Source organism: Petaurus breviceps, unplaced genomic scaffold (genome assembly GCF_028583685.1).
Source record: "Petaurus breviceps papuanus isolate PSGF00001 unplaced genomic scaffold, PetGlider_PUasm1.0 174, whole genome shotgun sequence".
NCBI classification, from domain to species: Eukaryota; Metazoa; Chordata; class Mammalia; order Diprotodontia; family Petauridae; genus Petaurus; species Petaurus breviceps.
In genome coordinates this window covers 3,561,977-3,578,704 of record NW_027185761.1, presented here as the reverse complement: position 1 = coordinate 3,578,704, position 16,728 = coordinate 3,561,977, and the positions used below count along the sequence as shown (strand labels likewise).

At 38.1% G+C, this 16,728-nt stretch overlaps 1 protein-coding gene and 1 long non-coding RNA gene across 14 annotated transcripts in view; both read left to right on the top strand.

The window, feature by feature from the left end:
- LOC138157934 (uncharacterized) overlaps positions 1-15,250 on the top strand; it is a 32,719-nt gene extending 17,469 nt beyond the window's left edge. Inside the window, exon 2 of the long non-coding RNA XR_011167508.1 lies at positions 9,720-15,250. This is a non-coding gene — a long non-coding RNA (uncharacterized lncRNA). The remainder of the gene's footprint in view (positions 1-9,719) is intronic.
- COBL (cordon-bleu WH2 repeat protein) overlaps positions 1-16,728 on the top strand; it is a 371,034-nt gene that overhangs the window by 231,117 nt on the left and 123,189 nt on the right. The window lies entirely within an intron of this gene.

The following is a 16,728-nucleotide window of genomic DNA, read 5'->3' as shown; positions in this document are numbered from 1 at the left end:
GACAGAGCAACAGCAAAACATCTAACAGCCCCATTAGCTCCAAGCCATTTGTAGTTCCCATTTCCATCTTCATAGCACAGTAACCAGAGATAAATAAAGAGCTGCCAAAGACACATTGTGCCCAACTAGGAGTTTTATCCCCTGAAATAGAAAAATGTAAAAACTATTCATCAGAGAAAAGAGCTGACAAATTTTTAATACTTTGCTAATTTCAGACTCGTTTTTCTTCAGAATAATGTATGTTTTCCAGATGTTTCCAGTCACCACACCTAATAAACTTACAGCAAACATTTAGGGACATGGATCGCTAGTGCTAGAAGGGACTTTTTAAACCATCTAATCCAAATTCCTCATTTTACAGATGAAAAAACTGAGATCCACAGAGATTATGACTTATCCAAGGTCTCCAATTGGCAGTGCTTGGATGGTTTTAAATGTTTATGAGAGAAAAAAGCATACACTCAAACACATGCACACAAGATCAATCTCTTCCTCCATTATAAGTCGATGTTAGACACTTGGAAAGAGTATGAATATTTTTTTCCTGTGAGAGCAATTACGACATCGTACATAAGTGAGCAAATTTCAAGCCGCAAACCATTTGGGACAAACAGTGGTCAGATGTAGCCAGCACCTTTCCCTTCTCTCACAGCAAGTGTAACCCGGTGGACAAAATTAATTCTTACCTGCAACCTTAAAAAAAATGTGAGTGGAAAACAATTCCCCTTATAGGATTGGCTCTTTCTTATGTGTTTATGAGTTTACAACAAGACTTTAGGAGGAAGGAGGGTGACAAGGTTGAGGTGTGGTTTCCTTTATATCAAGGGCATCCTGCCTGAGCAGCTTGAATAAACTTCAGTTTAAACAAAGCGTAGAAACTCTCTCAGCTTGAATGAATTGCCAGAAAGTCATTTAGGGTGTAGCAGACTTCTTTTCCACTTCATAAGTGATAACTTGAGTTGAAGCTACATGAAATGATTTGTGTTAGGATGGGCTAGTTAGGTTTCCTTTTATTTCACTGTTCCTGTACTTTACACAAAGGTCAAGAAGAAAAATTCAGAACATTAGCATCCCGTGTTTTGCAGTAGGTGATTACCTCAACAAAACATTTTCCCGGAGACCAATTGGCTCAGATTACTTATCTTCCTCTTACAGGTCGCACTGAAGTCAAACACTCATCTCAAACCTAAGACCTAAGTAGGTATTTTTTTTCTTTTCCCATAAAGCAGGAAGGGAGGGTTCTCCATAATGGATCTTGACCTATCAGTTCTCTCAGTCTCTCTTTTGTAATGTATTTCCATTCTCTTTTAGCCTGTAATAGATATCGTTTCTCACATTATCCCCATACTCCCCAAATTGTCAAAATCTCAGTTGAGAAAATTAAAGACTGCGCCATAATGGGCTTCTCCCATCTCCTTTCCTTTTGCCTTTCCCTAGTTTCCCAAAGCAGGATGCAACAAAGCTTATTTCCCCTAGTAGCTAAAGCAGTTTTTCACAATTTTGTACCTTGAATTTACTACTTTCCTCAGAGCAGTCTTGTGAGGGAAGCTGTACAAGAATCAATATTCCCATTTTATAGGTCTGGAAGGTGAGGTTCACAGGGGTTCACAGACCTTCCCAGACCTATCAGTCTTACAGACAATTATGTAGCAGGGCATGGATTCAAATGTCCAAGATCCCTAGTTCTAAAACAAGTGTTCTTTCCAAAACATCAGATGCAACAAAGCTTATTTCCCCTAGTAGCTAAAGCAGTTTTTCACAATTTTGCAGTTCCCTTTCACAGAGGACAGCAATGCCTTTTCAGCTTTTGTCCAGGGTTTTCAAGTTCCCTAAAGACAAGAAAAAAAGATTAGTTCCCAAGGAACCAAGAATATTCCCTCTGCTTTTTGTCAGCAGTGGCCAGTTCTTACAGTGATGAAAGAAAAAAATGTTCAGCAAGCACTTCGAAAGCATTGTGAGAAAATTTCTTCATGATTGTTCCTATCACATTTCAGTTTTAGTTACTTCATTGGTATGTTGAGATATTTCAGGTATTTGATGCCAGAAATGAATTTCACAATTTCTTATTTTCACAGCTAATTATTTATTAACTATTCACAGAACCTGGGGGGAGGGAAAGAGAGAAGGATCAAAAAGTAACCATTTTTATAGATAAAAATCTTAAATTATTTGCCCATGGTTCAAGGTCTCATGTCTAACTATAATTAAAGAGAGGAAATTTAAATATTTGCTGTCTCTCTACATTTTACCATGAAAGAAGCAGATGTTAACAGTTGCTAATGAATTATATTATCAATTCAGTTTTCTTCTGTCCTAAGGATTACCTTATTATCCAGGAGCTTTTCAAGTCTATTCACTCAACAAACATTGAGTGCTGAGTGTGGCCTGTAACTGATGTTTTGGAAAGAACACTTGTTTTAGAACTAGGGATCTTGGACATTTGAATCCATGCCCTGCTACATAATTGTCTGTAAGACTGCTCTGAGGAAAGTGGTAAATTCAAGGTGCCGTACACATTTAACCCACTGATTTTTATGTGCATGTTCTCACAGCACTCCAAAAGTTTGTAAAGCAATTATTTGGGACTCGAAACTATCTGAAACTTACCCTTTACAGTACCAAAGTTAAAAGAAACAATATTTGAGGATACAAATAGTCTTACTTAAATTAATTGGGTGAAGGGAAGAGAAATAGAAACAGAAAAATGAAGGTGAGGAGGGTGGATCTGTGTCCATTAGGGCTTTTTAAACACCAAATCACTTAAGACTCCAGCAATAGAAGATCTGACAAGATTCTCTTTTCTGTAGATAGAAGAAGCTTTTTTGCAAACCAAAGTCCCTTCTGATCAGTGCACCTCTGTCCCCCACATTTGCTTTGTCAGAACTGGAGCTACTTTGGATTTCTCTGGAGACCTCTGCAGGTCAGGAGGTGGGGAATTGATGTCTGAGAAAGAGAAGGTAAAGGGCAATAGGACTGACCTTTGCCATAGTATTAGGGGACTAATCAGCTTAGCTCTCATATTTATTTTTAGCTAGTTAGCTCAGCTCCCCTTGTAGACAAGGTGATGGGAGAGGAGAAAGCTCAAGAAATTTCGTTTCTCTGCCCCGGTGAGTAAATTTACTCCCAGTATCATTGGGAAAGTAGAATTTCTCCTGGGAGCAAAGGCAGCATTTCTATCTCTGCTTCCAATTTTAAAATTTAATTCAGAACTTTGTGCTAGATACAGGGGAGGCAGAAAATGACAGGACCATCCTTCCAGAAGGTTATAATCTAGCAGGGAGGGGTTGAGGCCCATGCAATGACTGACAAGTCAGAAAATGATGAAAAGCATAGTCAAGGCTAAAAAGTAGTATGATAATTTCAAAGGAGAAGAATCCCTGATAGCTGAGCTGATAAAGGAAGATGACACCTTAGCTGGGATGTCAAAGGAAGGGATTTTGGTGAACATTTATACTTCATAGTTTCAAAAATAATATCTTTTTAAGCCTGGTCCACATTTACAGAGGGTTTAATTTTTTGTTTGTTTTTTTGTACGTCAGGTCAAAACTCCAGTAGAATGATGTTGCAAAGGTGATTTCCTTTCTGGGAATTTCTTGCCAGTCAGAGGATCAGTCAGTTAAGCAAGCATTTATTAAATGCTTACTACATACCAAGCACTGTGCTAATGCCAGTAGATTCAAAGACAAAAATTAAATAGCACCTGCCTTCAACAGGCTTACATTCTGTGTACATACATGAGTATCTACTGAATATATACAAAAATTCATTTAGGGAAGGGAGGGCCTGAGCTGCTTGAGGGAATCAGAAAGTACTTCATGCAGAATGTGATGCTCGAGCTTTATCTTGAAGAAATCAAGGGCTTCTGAGAGGCAGGGGTGAGGAGGAAGTGCATGCACAGGTATGGGGCACAGCCAGACCAACACTGTGGGGGCTAGAGGAGTTGGAAATGCCATGTGTAGAGAAGCTAGAAGACCAGTTTTGCTGAACCATAACATTCATAAAGGGGAGCAGTATATAATGAGGCTGTAAATATAGGGTACGTCCAAGTGGTGAAGGGATTTAAAGGCCAAATCGGAGTTTATATTTGAATCTCAGGGCAATACAGAGCAATTAGATTGTGTTAGTAGGAGAGTGACAGGGTCAGAGTTCTGCTTAAGGAAGATCCTTTTCATAATTGGGTAGAGGATGAATTGAGGAAGGAAAGATGTGAAGCAGAGACTTGGCAATAGTCTGGATGAGAGCTCATGCAGGCATGGACAAAGGTCATCGGATTATAGACCTAGAGTTTCAAGAAACTTTCAAGGCCATCTAATTCAACTGTCTCATTTAAGAGATAAGAAAACTGAGACCCAGAGAAATTGAGTGATTTGCCTGGGGTAGTATAGGGAGGAAATGACAAGGCTTAAGGACAGAACTGCATACCTGATAACTAAAAGTGTGCCCTCCAGCTCAAGCTCTTTCCACAGAGCCACATGGCTATGATGAGATGTTGTGAAGGTAGAGGTAGAAAGATGTGGAAATATTTATGTGGGTTAAGGATAACTCTGAGGTATAAACCTGAGAAACTGGAAGAATGATGATACTCTCAAAGAGATAGAGAAGCTTGAAAGAAAAATTGTTTAAGGGAGAAAGATAATGATTGTTTTTTTTTTTTTGACATGTGGAGTTCGAAATGCCCACAGGTCATTCAGTTTGAAATATGTAATGGGCAGTTGGTGACCCAGAGGAGAGAGATTAGGCCTTCATAGGTAGACCTGTGAATCCCCTGCATGGAGGAGATAATTAACCCCATGGGACCTGATGAGATGACTAGAAGAGTAAGTATAGGAAAAAGAGAAAAGGACCCAGGACAGGTTGTTGGGATACACCCTACAGTCAGCAACAGGAGAGCGTTGATTGATATATGGATGATAAATCAGCAAGAGACTGAGGAATGATAAGGTTACTGAATTACAGATTTAAAACTGGAAAAGACATGGGTCATCTAGTCCAACATCGCCATTTAGAGCATCATTTGAACCAACTCCCTTCTGTGATGCTTTGGTTAGCTTTCAGTCGCCTCTTAAACCCAGCTGGAGCTCTTAGATCTTGAGCCTACATCTCCTCATTGACAACACAGAGCTATCTACAATTTTACCCATTTATTCCCTCTGGCCCAGTCAGTCAGACTACTTTTCCTGATTAGGGAGATAATATGGTGAAATCTATGTATGAGAAAAATTCATCCAACACTTCTATATAATGGATTGGAGAGGGAAAAGTGTAGGCAAGGAGACCAATTTGGAAGCTAATCTAGAAGTCCAGAATTGAGAGAAACAAGCACCTGAACTGGAGGTGTGGCAGTAGAAAACAAATGACTATAATTAAATATATAAAACAGACATAATCTAGAGGACATGCAGTTCTTTTTGTCTTTTTTTTATCATAGACACAGGGGAAACTAATTATTTTAATGTTCCTGTTTCAAGTTTTATCTCACAAAGAGAGAGTTGATCCCTTTTCTGTATGCCAGGAGGCAAGCTTGCCAAAAAGGCCGTTGGAAGGTTCACAAAAAGTCTCAGAGAAAATAAGGGCTCCCTCTTAAACTCGGACAGTAATAGATCCTAAAAAGAAGTAGAAAGCTTAAAGAAAGAAGGGCAGAGATGGCCAAGCATCATGACTACTGTCTAGGTGTTTAATGTTCTAGGTGCTTCACATGTTGCGAAAATATGAAATATGTCTTTCTGGGAGTGGCTAGGTGGTACAGTGAATAGAGCACCAGCCCTGGAGTCAGGAGGACTTGAGTTCAAATGTGGGCACAGACACTTCACACACACACACACACACACACACACACACACACACACAAACTAGCCGTGTGACTTTGGGCAAGTCACTTAAACCCAATTGTCCTGCCTTCCTCTCTTCAAAAAGCAAAAAAAAAAGTCTTTCTGCAGAATTTTCATATGCTATCGATAACCCCCCAAATTAGGGACAATTTGATTAATAATTCCAATTGGGCCAGCAATTACTTTCAGACTCTATAGCTTATCCTAAGATGAAATTTACATAAACAAAAAGTTAATTGGTGTTACAAGTTAAACTCCTTCAGCTTGAAATTCAGGTGGTTCTAGGTAGCCAATGAGAATTTATAAGGAGATAAATATATGATCATTACAATCCATTTTAAATTGCTTCTGACCACCTGACACTTAAAAAAAAAACTCTACATGTCTCTCTGTTGTGGAGGTGACCCTGGGCCATCAAAAGTTTTGCCCCTGAAGTTCAAATTCTGGTGAACTCTACCAACTTAGAAGGATTTTTAGTACAGTTGTAGTGACCCATCAAGTCTCTTAAGGACCAACTTATAAATTTAAATCCATAGAGCTTCTCAATGTAAGAAGATTGACCACTAAGTGATGAGTTCTTTGGCCAGGGTAACCCTTAAAACAAGGAGAATACAAAATGACCCCTTAGCCCTAGTGATCTCTTTCTTCTTTAATAATTAAGTGATAGGAAAAAGCACAAAAGATGTGAAGAATTGTACAAACTTTATTATACATCAATTAAACTACTATTATGTTCCAGGCATTTTACTAAGCATTGAGGACATAGAGGAAAGCAAAAAAAAAGTCCCTGATCTCAAGGAAAAAAATGAACGATTTATTAAGCCCTTAATTTTGTGCAGAGTGCTATGAAGATACAAACAAAAAAGCAAAATAATCCCTACTCTTAAGTCTAAAGAGAAAGTTAATGTGCAAACAACTATATAGAAAGAAGATAGAGGATAAATTGGAGATAGTCAAGAGAGGGGAGGTACAATCTTTAAGGAGGACTGGGGAAGGCATTGTGCACAACATTTAATGTTACCTGAAACTTGAAGGAAGATAGGGAATCCAGGAGACAGAGATAAGGAGGGAGAGAAATTAAATAAATGAAACCAAAAGATGTTGCTAAATGAATAGATGGTACATAGGGTGCACTTGGAGAAGCAAATAAGGGGCTTGCATGAGTTGGCTTCAACATGCTCTTGGTGGCCATGAGAAATCTGTTTTTCATAGGAAATTTAGAATTTCCTATGTTTTGGAATATCAGTGTTTTGAAGCATAAGCAGACCAACTCTAAACCAAGTCTACTTCCATCTTGATTCTTGATCATTTCAATACAAAGATACATCCTAGGAAAGGATGTCAAAGCATTTGTTGTAAAATGTAGTTTGAGTTACAAAATTGAGCAAAGAATACCCAGAAAGCACATTCCTGTTTCATCATAAATACTTTCTTCAAGATGAGTCCAAAGGTGTATACCAATTGGCAATGAGTATACCAGACATTATGATCAAAGAAAGAAAGGAAGAAAGAAATTTTCTTTTTCTTAAGAGAAATAAAAAAATGGTGACTGATATAGGAGTCATTTCCAAATCAGTTCTCTGTGCAGTCAGAACATCTGCTAGCTAGTGCAAAAGGTGAAAGAAAGAAAAAAAAACAGACCAAATTGGAAAGAAGATTAAAAATGAGAAGAAACTGCTTAAAATTACAATTACTCCAACCTGAGCTATGCAAACAAGCTCTTGACTTGTGGGGTGGGAATGGGGCAGAGGGATGGAGTAGAGGGAGGTGGACCTAGGTAAAGAGACTGACTTAATCCCCATATCTGTAGAAAAGCAAAGGTTTACTGAAGTAAGAAGTCTAGAGCAACCTAGATCTATTAGATTATAAACTTCTTAAGGGCAGAGATTGTCTTTTTGTATCCCCTAGGCTTAGCCCATGCCATTCACCTGTAGGTGCTTAGTAAATGTTGATTGATTTATCTACCTGTATCAGCCCATGTTATAAACTGAGGATCTCCTTTCTAAACATGGAAGCATGGCAACCAAGGATAAAACTGGATTAGCATAATAACAGTAATGACACTAGTAAATGGTAAAATATTATAGGAGGATGTGAGAGGCCTGAGTAGGATCCCCTCACTTCTTCTGTCCTTCAGGGCTTCTCTTAATCGACCTATCCTACTTCTGTATTACTTTTGCCCACCATCTTCCATAGGGACCCCAGTCAACATATCGGCACCCTCTTCTAGATCTCTTGGCAGTCAGTAGATTTTAGTGGGACACATGGGTTCTCCTTAGTTATTCATTTCAGAAAACAGTGGGGGAGGGGAAACAAGGAAAGTAAGTCTACAGAAAGCTTGGCAGGAGCTCCAGTTAAGTCAGATCACACACTGAGCATTTAGATAGGACAGCAAATAAGTGGCAAATGCTACAGATTTGTCAGCATTTCCATACCCTATTCTCATCACTGATCATAATGGAACCAGCACATTTCCCATTTTCTGTAACACTATGTGAAAATGGAACTAAATAAAATGAAATTTAGAAAGAGCAGTTGGACCAATCCTAGTGACATTATAGATTTTATTGTAGAATGATCCCTAGAATTCATTTAGTACATTCCCTTCATTTTACAGAAGGAAAACCTAAAGCTCAGAAAGCTCGACTTACTCGCCCTTACAGCTTAGTAAGTGAAAGAGCGAAGTTTTAAACTTAGATCCTCCTTGGATTCCAAACCTGTTACTCTTCTAAGATACTCAGACTGCACATAGGAAAACAACATTACTGGAAATGACAGAATTCTGAAAGCAATTTTCAAATTTTGTTTTCAGTTTTAAAGTTCTCTAAACTTGCTTTTCCAGGACATGTAACTGTCTACAGGCCTTGTTACTGTGGGCATTTGGGGGATTCCATTAATTCTTATAAAATGAGAGTCAGAATAGATGACCTCTATGATGTCTGAGGTCCCTTCTATCTATAATTCTATGAACCTATGATCTCTTTGGAGATTTCTAATTCTCTATTGAATACTGTAAGTATACATCTAAGTACAGTGCCTAGCCTTTCTCCTTTACTGTTTTTAGGAACTGGGCTTTCCCAAAACTTCTTTCCTGCGGAAAAGCTTTATTCTGTATCTTCATCTCATACTTAAGAGACTAGCTCTAATGTATAATTATCATTCTTCTCCAAAGGGAAGTCCTTTCCATCAAAAAGGTAGTCTGGGTTGAGAGTGAATAGTTCAAATCTTAATATGCTAATGGAGAGCTTCTGAGTAGTATATTTGAAGTCAAGAGACCTGGATTTAAATCCTGCCCCCAATAGTTACCATTTGGGTTCTGTGGGTAAGTAACTTAACTTCCCTGTGCCTCAGTTTCTTTCCTGTAAAATGAGATTAATAATATTTCATTACCTTACTAACTGGATTGTTGTGAGGAAATCCTTTTCAAACTTGTATAAATGAGAGTTGTCATTGTTTTTATTTAGGTATTTCAGTAATCCAGAATAAGGTCTGGGTAGCTATTCTTTCCAGCTGACATAGATAGCAATCCTCCTGAGCCATGGTTGATGTTGTGGTTGAAAAATGCATCTCTTCGTGGCCAGCCTTCTAGCAATGTTTTTCTCCAGTCCTTGGTTAGATGTGGAATCTATTGCTAGGCCTTTCTATCTTGGTAGCACAAACCAGAGATTGTGTACCATGATTGGTGTGGCATTTGAGAACCCACTGCCACCTTCATATCATAATGAGTCGTCTCAGTAAGATTCTAGCAAATTAATGTGGTGGGAAGGAAAAGGAGGAGAGCACCTTAACGTCTACCAGATTCTAGGTTTGTGGAGTTAATCCCAGGGCCTGAAGAGGGTTAGCTAGCTCTCCTGTCTGGGTGGTACAGTAGATCAAGTACCATGCCTGGAGTCAGGAAGATCTGAATTCAAACGTAGTGTAGAAGGCTTACAAGCTGTGTAACTTTGGATGAGTCACTTAATCCCTGTTTGCCTCAGTTCCTTCATCTGCAAAACAGGGGTAATGATAATAGCCCCCTCTATTTCCCAGGGTTGTTGTGAGGATCAGCTGAGATAATTGTAAAGCACTTAGTACATTATCGGCCACAAAGTAAGCAAAGTTATCATCATCATCATCTCTCACCATTAGAATAGATTATTCCCTGATACCCAAGTGATAAGCATTATGCCATTAAACAGTAAATGCAAAATCTAGCACCCAACTCATGTATATTACACAGTATTATATTCTAACTGGCTAGATCTTGTATAGTGTAAAGAACACAAATACCATCTATGCCCTTCTTTAGATGAAAGAGGTATCTCCTGACCTCCATTAGTGTTTGATGTATGGAGACAGGAACCAGCATCCAAGTGGGAGCTGAGAAAGAAAGGTTGCAAAGCAGTTTGAGGCCAGATAGCTCTTGCTTAGATAGACAAAAAAGCTCTGCTTCTCATGTTACTATTCAGCAGAAGCTCTAATTTTCAATCAGCCTTGAAAATTTAGGAGTGCTGATTATCTAGGAAACACATGGCTGAATTCATGGACAATCTTTTCAGAACTTACACGTGGTCCTTCCAACACCTTCTGTTTGGCATGCATACAAGATCCCCAGTGCTCCTAGATTCCAGGAGCTGTCATCTGGAGGGTTAGGAGGAAGTCTCTTGATGGTAGGCTCCAGTAATCAGTCTAAAGATGATCTATGTTCATGGACTTTGAAAAACAGGTCTTCCCAGTTCAAATACTAATAATTATTCTGAAAGTAACCTTGGAAGAATCTAGCATTAATTTAGGATAGGGGTTCAGGGTATGCCTAAACCTTTTGCAGAGGTACAAAAAAAAACTATTGAACTTACAGCATGAAAACTACAATATAAGCTTTACAAACATTTATACTCAAAGGAATCGTTCGTTCTCAGTATGTTAGTAGAAAAAAAAAGATTACAATAAACCATCCTTAATACAAATACTTCTGTTGAGGAAAAGTCTCCCAAATGTGGTTTGCTTTTGTATAGTCAGTATATAGTAAGTAACAGTAACAACAACAATAATAACAACATTATTCCTCCTTCTCTAGAATATAAACCCTAGAGAGTATTTCAATTCTGTCCTTATAAAGTACAAGCAGGGGTGGGGAACCTGCAGCCTCAAGACCACATGTGGTCTTCAAGTGCAGCCACAGGTTCCCTACCACTGCAAGCTGTTAGAACAAAAATCCACCCAGGATATTGTGTCATTACCTGTCCGCCAAAATGGCACACTCTCCTCTGCCACTCATGTAGTCAGTCCTTGATGCCTAGAATAGTAAGAAAATTTTTGCATGATCTATCATCTATATGTCTATTGATACAGATATCTGTATCTGTAGATATAGGTATCGATAGATATATATCTAGATAGATTACATATAGATCTATAGATAGATTGGTATAGATATATAAATGTGTGTGTGTGACAGAGAGGCAGAGAGAGGGAGGGAGAGAGAGAAGTAGAGAGACAGAGAGATAGGGAGGGATAGAGAGAGAGAAGTAGAGAGAGAGGGAGAGAAAGAGATTTATTCACTAAGGACCAAACAGTCTCTTAAATCTGGGCCCAAGAGGCTAGACTGCAGGACCTAGCTGACATCCTGGTGGAATGTACTGAGGTCAAGTTCTTTTGAACTTCAAGGCAGATAGAGATTCTTCATTAAATAGAGCTGCAAAAGGAGCTTGGGTCATTCTCCAATCAGTGTAGCCTGAGCCAAGAACAGTGAGCACTTTGGCTTTGGCTCTCTTTCTTCCCTTGTGGCAGAAGTTAACCCCTCAGGTGCAAGCCGAAGCTGGGAAACTAACTAGTCTAGGGCTGACAGGCGGCCAGTCAGCACACTCCTTGCCTCCTAGCCTGTAGTCCTCTTTCTCATTGAAGCTAAAAATGGAGGTTGAAGTGGGGAGAGTGTAAGTAAGAGGAAGAGAACAAACACTGAGTGCCTACCATGTGTTGGGCACTGTTATTATCCCTTTTGAGAAAATCACTTATTTACAAAATCAGTGATAACTCAGAGGAATGATTCGCTTTAATCTAGTGTCCAGAATCTATAATTTGTGTTCAGTTGGCTTAGCATTAGAGGAAACTATTATTGGGGTCAAGATAACCACTTCACTTCCAGTAAGAGACTATTGGTTTGACTGTGTTCTATGACATTATAACCCAAGTAAGCCACTTTCAAATGTATTATAAGCAAATGGACATTGCAGCAGAGTTAACCAATAGATGGAGGTATACATCTACAGTTGTTAGTCAATAGAAAAATATTTTTTCTCACCACCTGATAAGCCCATGTACCCTATTTTTCCATAATTGGATCTGGGTGAAAAATATAACTGGGAATACAAAATTTAGCATCCACTACTGTTAAAAAAAAAAAAACACTCCAAGTTCATATATGAATGAAGCTAGGTCAGTTAAAATACATATATACTTAGAAAAGTACATATTATTATGGTGTCTATTGAGATTTTTTATCTTTACAGATCTCTAAAAGGAAACAAAGCATAATCCAACTCTCTTTGCAAGCAAATTGATAATTATGTTTGTACTTTTAAGATACTCTTTCTAATATATCATAATTATTTTTTCTGTCTTCTCCCTCCCCCAAGATAGTAAGCTCCTTGAGGGCAAGTTCTGTGTCTTATTTGATATTTATATACCCAACATGTAACTGAGTACCTTGACAATAGTAACTACTTAATAAATGTTATTTTTAATTAAATGTACAAACTGATTTAATTGGTTGGACCAGTGATGTCAGTCCAAAAAAAAAAAAGGAAATAGCAAAGATTTAAATAAGTAGCATGGCACAAAGTAAAGAATACAAGATTTGAAAGCTAAGAACCTAGGTCCTAATCCTGGATCTGCTGTTTATCATCTCTCTAGAATTAGACAAATTGATTAATGCTTCCAGGCCTCAGTTTTCTCATCTGTAAATAAGGAGACTGAACTAGATAACCTCAAAAGGTCCCTTCTACCTCTAAAACTATGATCCTATAATTTATCACAACATTGCTATGTGCTAAATGAACTTTGAGGGATGTAAAAGGTATAATATTCAATTAGAACCCCCCGGAATAGGCAAGTTGGTCAGAAATGGCAAAGAACTTTGTGCATATGCGTTATAGTTGCTTTCTCCTCTTTCAGGTTTGAAAGTTGCTATTTTTAAAAACCATTATGAATATATTTTAAGTATATAAAGATCTGAAATAATTCATTAAAACCCCAGTGTTCTTTCAAATGATTACTTAAAACTAGAAATGTTCATTTGACTTTGGGGCATTTTTTATTTGTTATTTGGAGGGTTTTCTGGTTTGTTTGTTTTTGTTTGTTTGTTATTGTTGTTTTTTGGTACACCACTTTCTGTACTTGATTTTATGGGGTCCTTGCAGGGGAAAAAGACCAATGCTAAATAGTTAAAATAAATCCCATTTTCCTCAGTCCCAAGATATTGAATATCTAATCTTCAGATAGTCACCTGAAAGATCAGCACATCTCCCCAAATAGCAGAATGACTATCCTGAAAAATGCCGTTGCTAAAGTACACAGATATAGTTTCATCTGTGACTTTATAATGCAATCATAATTTTGCTTAATGTATCAAACATGGGTTTTGAACTCAGGCCTTCAAGGCCAACTTTCCTCTATACCAGCAATTTTCAACCTTTTTTGATCTGAAGGCCTCTTTGCAGTTTTAAAAATTATTGAGGACCTCAAAGAGCTTTTGGTTATATGGAATTTGTCTATGAATATTTACTTTATTTGAAACTAAGAGATCTTAGTATTATTTTGAAAATAGTTTTGATTTTGCAGATCCTCTGAAAGGATGTCAGAGGACGCTGAAGGGGATCTCTTGACCACACATTGAGAACTGCTTCCCTACACCAAGGGCAGCTAGGTTGTGCAGTAGATAGAGTGCTGGACCTGAAGTCAAGAAAACTCATCTTCATGAGTTCTTATCTGGCATCAGACAACTTAGCTATGGGACCCTAGGCAAATCACTTAACCTTGTTTTCCTCAGTTTCCTCATCTGTAAAATGAGCTGGAGAAGGAAATGGCAAACCACTCTAGTATCTTTGCCAAGAAAACCCCAAATGAAGAATCAGGCACAACTAAAATAACTGAACACCAACAACTAAACCCTATACCATGCTGCCTTTTTTTTCATGTAGGGTTAGCAATTTTAGAGCAAAATGAAAAAAAAAACACATTCTCAATTATTCACCTATCACTGAAATATCAAGCATTTTGCTATTTTAGAATCTAAAGTCACTTAATTTTTTAACCACTCATTCCCATGCTAGCAATATCCCCAGTCTTTTGCAGTCATACAGTTCCTTCTGGCTGTAAGTTGTGGGAAGAATTGCCAACTATTTCTCAGCAGACGATACAGCCTGTCTTGGGAATAATACCACAGCTAAACATCTGGTGAGATCAGGATGGAATCACTTGACCTCCACATGTGGTCTCTGTGAAGAAGATCAACTAAAACTGGAAAGATAGTTTGCAAGCGTCTTCACACATTGTTCAGTATAACCCTATACCTCTCCTGTGTAGAAACATGAATTAAATTAACTTCATCTGGTTTACTAGTCCCAGAGACCAACAAAGCTAGCTGTCAGGTCTGAACTCCACGTGGTAAAATAAATTGTATACCAAAACCTTATGCAGATAAGTGACCATAACCTGCTGGGTTTACCTACATTTGTGCATATGTGAATGGTGCAGCTCAAATGTGAAAATCTGCCATTTTGCAGATAGGCTTGTCTTTATGCAAATATGTAGATGAACCCCCCCCCCACCTCACCCACCTAAATTCTGAAAACCATGTAAGTGTTCCATTGTAGTACGTGTCAAAAACCATGTCCATGAGGAGGAGTGAGACTAATACCAATTAAGTAGAGCTGTGTAATGCTTATTCTGGAAGTTAAAGCTTGGATACCATGTTTTGCTTACAATTTTTTGGTGAAATGTTAAATGACTGGGGGTGGGGCGGGGGTGGGGGTGCGCCTTGGTGGCCCAGTGAATAGAGCACAGCCCCGGAATCAGGAGAACCTGAGTTGAAATTCGGCCTCGGACACTTGACACAATTACTAGCCATGTGACTTTGGACAAGTCACTTAACCCCAGTTGCCCTCCCAAAAAAAGCAAAAAAAAAAAAAAAGAAATGTTAAATGACTTTCCCAGGGGTCATGCAGCCTTTAGCTTTTAAGTTTTAAAGCATTCTGGTTTTCTCAAGTAAACTTGCCAGTTTCTTTTGGAAAGAACCACTGCCTGCGCACAATGGAATGCAACTTAAGAGTTAACTGCTCTGAATAATTTTTTGATCATAAACAAGCAACTAAATTATGTGCGTTTAAAAAAAATTCATCCACTCAAAAGGAAAGGAAAAAAGCATACCCGTGAGATAGGAAAAAGGAATACCTCTTTTATAAAAAGGTCAAGGAAAAATGGAATTGTTTGAGGATGTTGTCTCTGGGTATTTCAGGTTGCCTGCCTTTTTTACTGACTATGGCAAAGAAGACGATTGCATTGTATTCAGAGGAAGTTGAGTTCTCTTGCCAAAACAAACATCTCCAGACACCTGTATAGTCTACACATCTCAATGCATGTGGAATTATTTGGTGTTACAAAGTGACTTCCTTGAGTGGAAATCATATGGTAACTAATAATGAAATTTTGCAGAGAAAGGAAATTGCAGCTATTTTAGTCATTTAACATCTCAAATTTGTTTATGGATCATTTCCTGTCTGACACATTCAGTTGAACAAGTTAGTGTTTGAAGGAGATTATTCATTTTTAACTGGCTTTCGTTTGTGACATTTCACAAAGGGGGTTTTTAATAAAAACAAACTGAAAAGTGAATTTATTCCTTCTCCACAAAGTGACTTTGTCTTGCAATCGAGGGAAAAAAAAGACAAAAACCAAAATTAACCTTTTTTTTATTGGATTCATGCTCCAAGGACTCAAGCTTTGTTTGAACTTCATGCACTGGTCTTAGACATAAAAATGGTCAGTAGACCATATCATTTTTGTCATCCTAATTTGCCTATAAAACACATGGACAGTGAAATCTCTCTTTCTCTCAGTGAGAAAATGGTACCAACACAGTTTGGAACTGTTTCTTCTTACCATGCATGTCTTCCCTTATATTTTAAAGATTATGCCTTTGATTAGCTATAAAAAAAAGTCTGAAGAGTTGATTGCGATTTTTTAATGCGTTTCTAACCCTAATTCCTTTTGTCTACCAGAGTCATTGGGCAGGCTTCCTTTTTCCTTGTATTCCCTTAGTGACCTTATCTGCCTTCTCAATTGCAGCTGTAACTAGTAATCCTCAAATCTTGCAATCTCTGACTTATTTCCATTCAGTATCACATCATCTGGGATTTGTTATTTTTCTTTCTTTTTCCCCCCCTGGGGAGGGGTGAAAAGGAAGAGGGGAAGAGAGAGTTATAGAACCTACCCTTTCCTCAAATTTTATAGAAAAGAACTAATCCTTATATATTACCTAAAATTGCCCTCTCTAGGCGTGAGCTAGGTTTTTTGCCTTTTTTGTTGTTGTTTTGTTTTGGTAGGGGGATGTAGATTAGCGATTTGTCTGTAATTTGTAGCCTTAGAGAGAGTTTCTGGGGCCCTGAAAGCTTAAGTTACTTGCTTACGGTATATGTCAAGGGCAGGATTTGGAGTCAGAAGAGAACTCGGTTCAAAGCCAGACCTTTGTCTACTATACTGCACTACCCTTCTCAGCCAGTATAAGAATCATAGAGTTCTTTGTTGTTTCCATCGATTACAGGACATACTTAATTTCACAGATGTAAAAAGATATGTTTTATTTTCTCTTACCCTAACATTGTACGTCACCAATAACAATAGTACAGTCCTCTGTCTTCTGGTC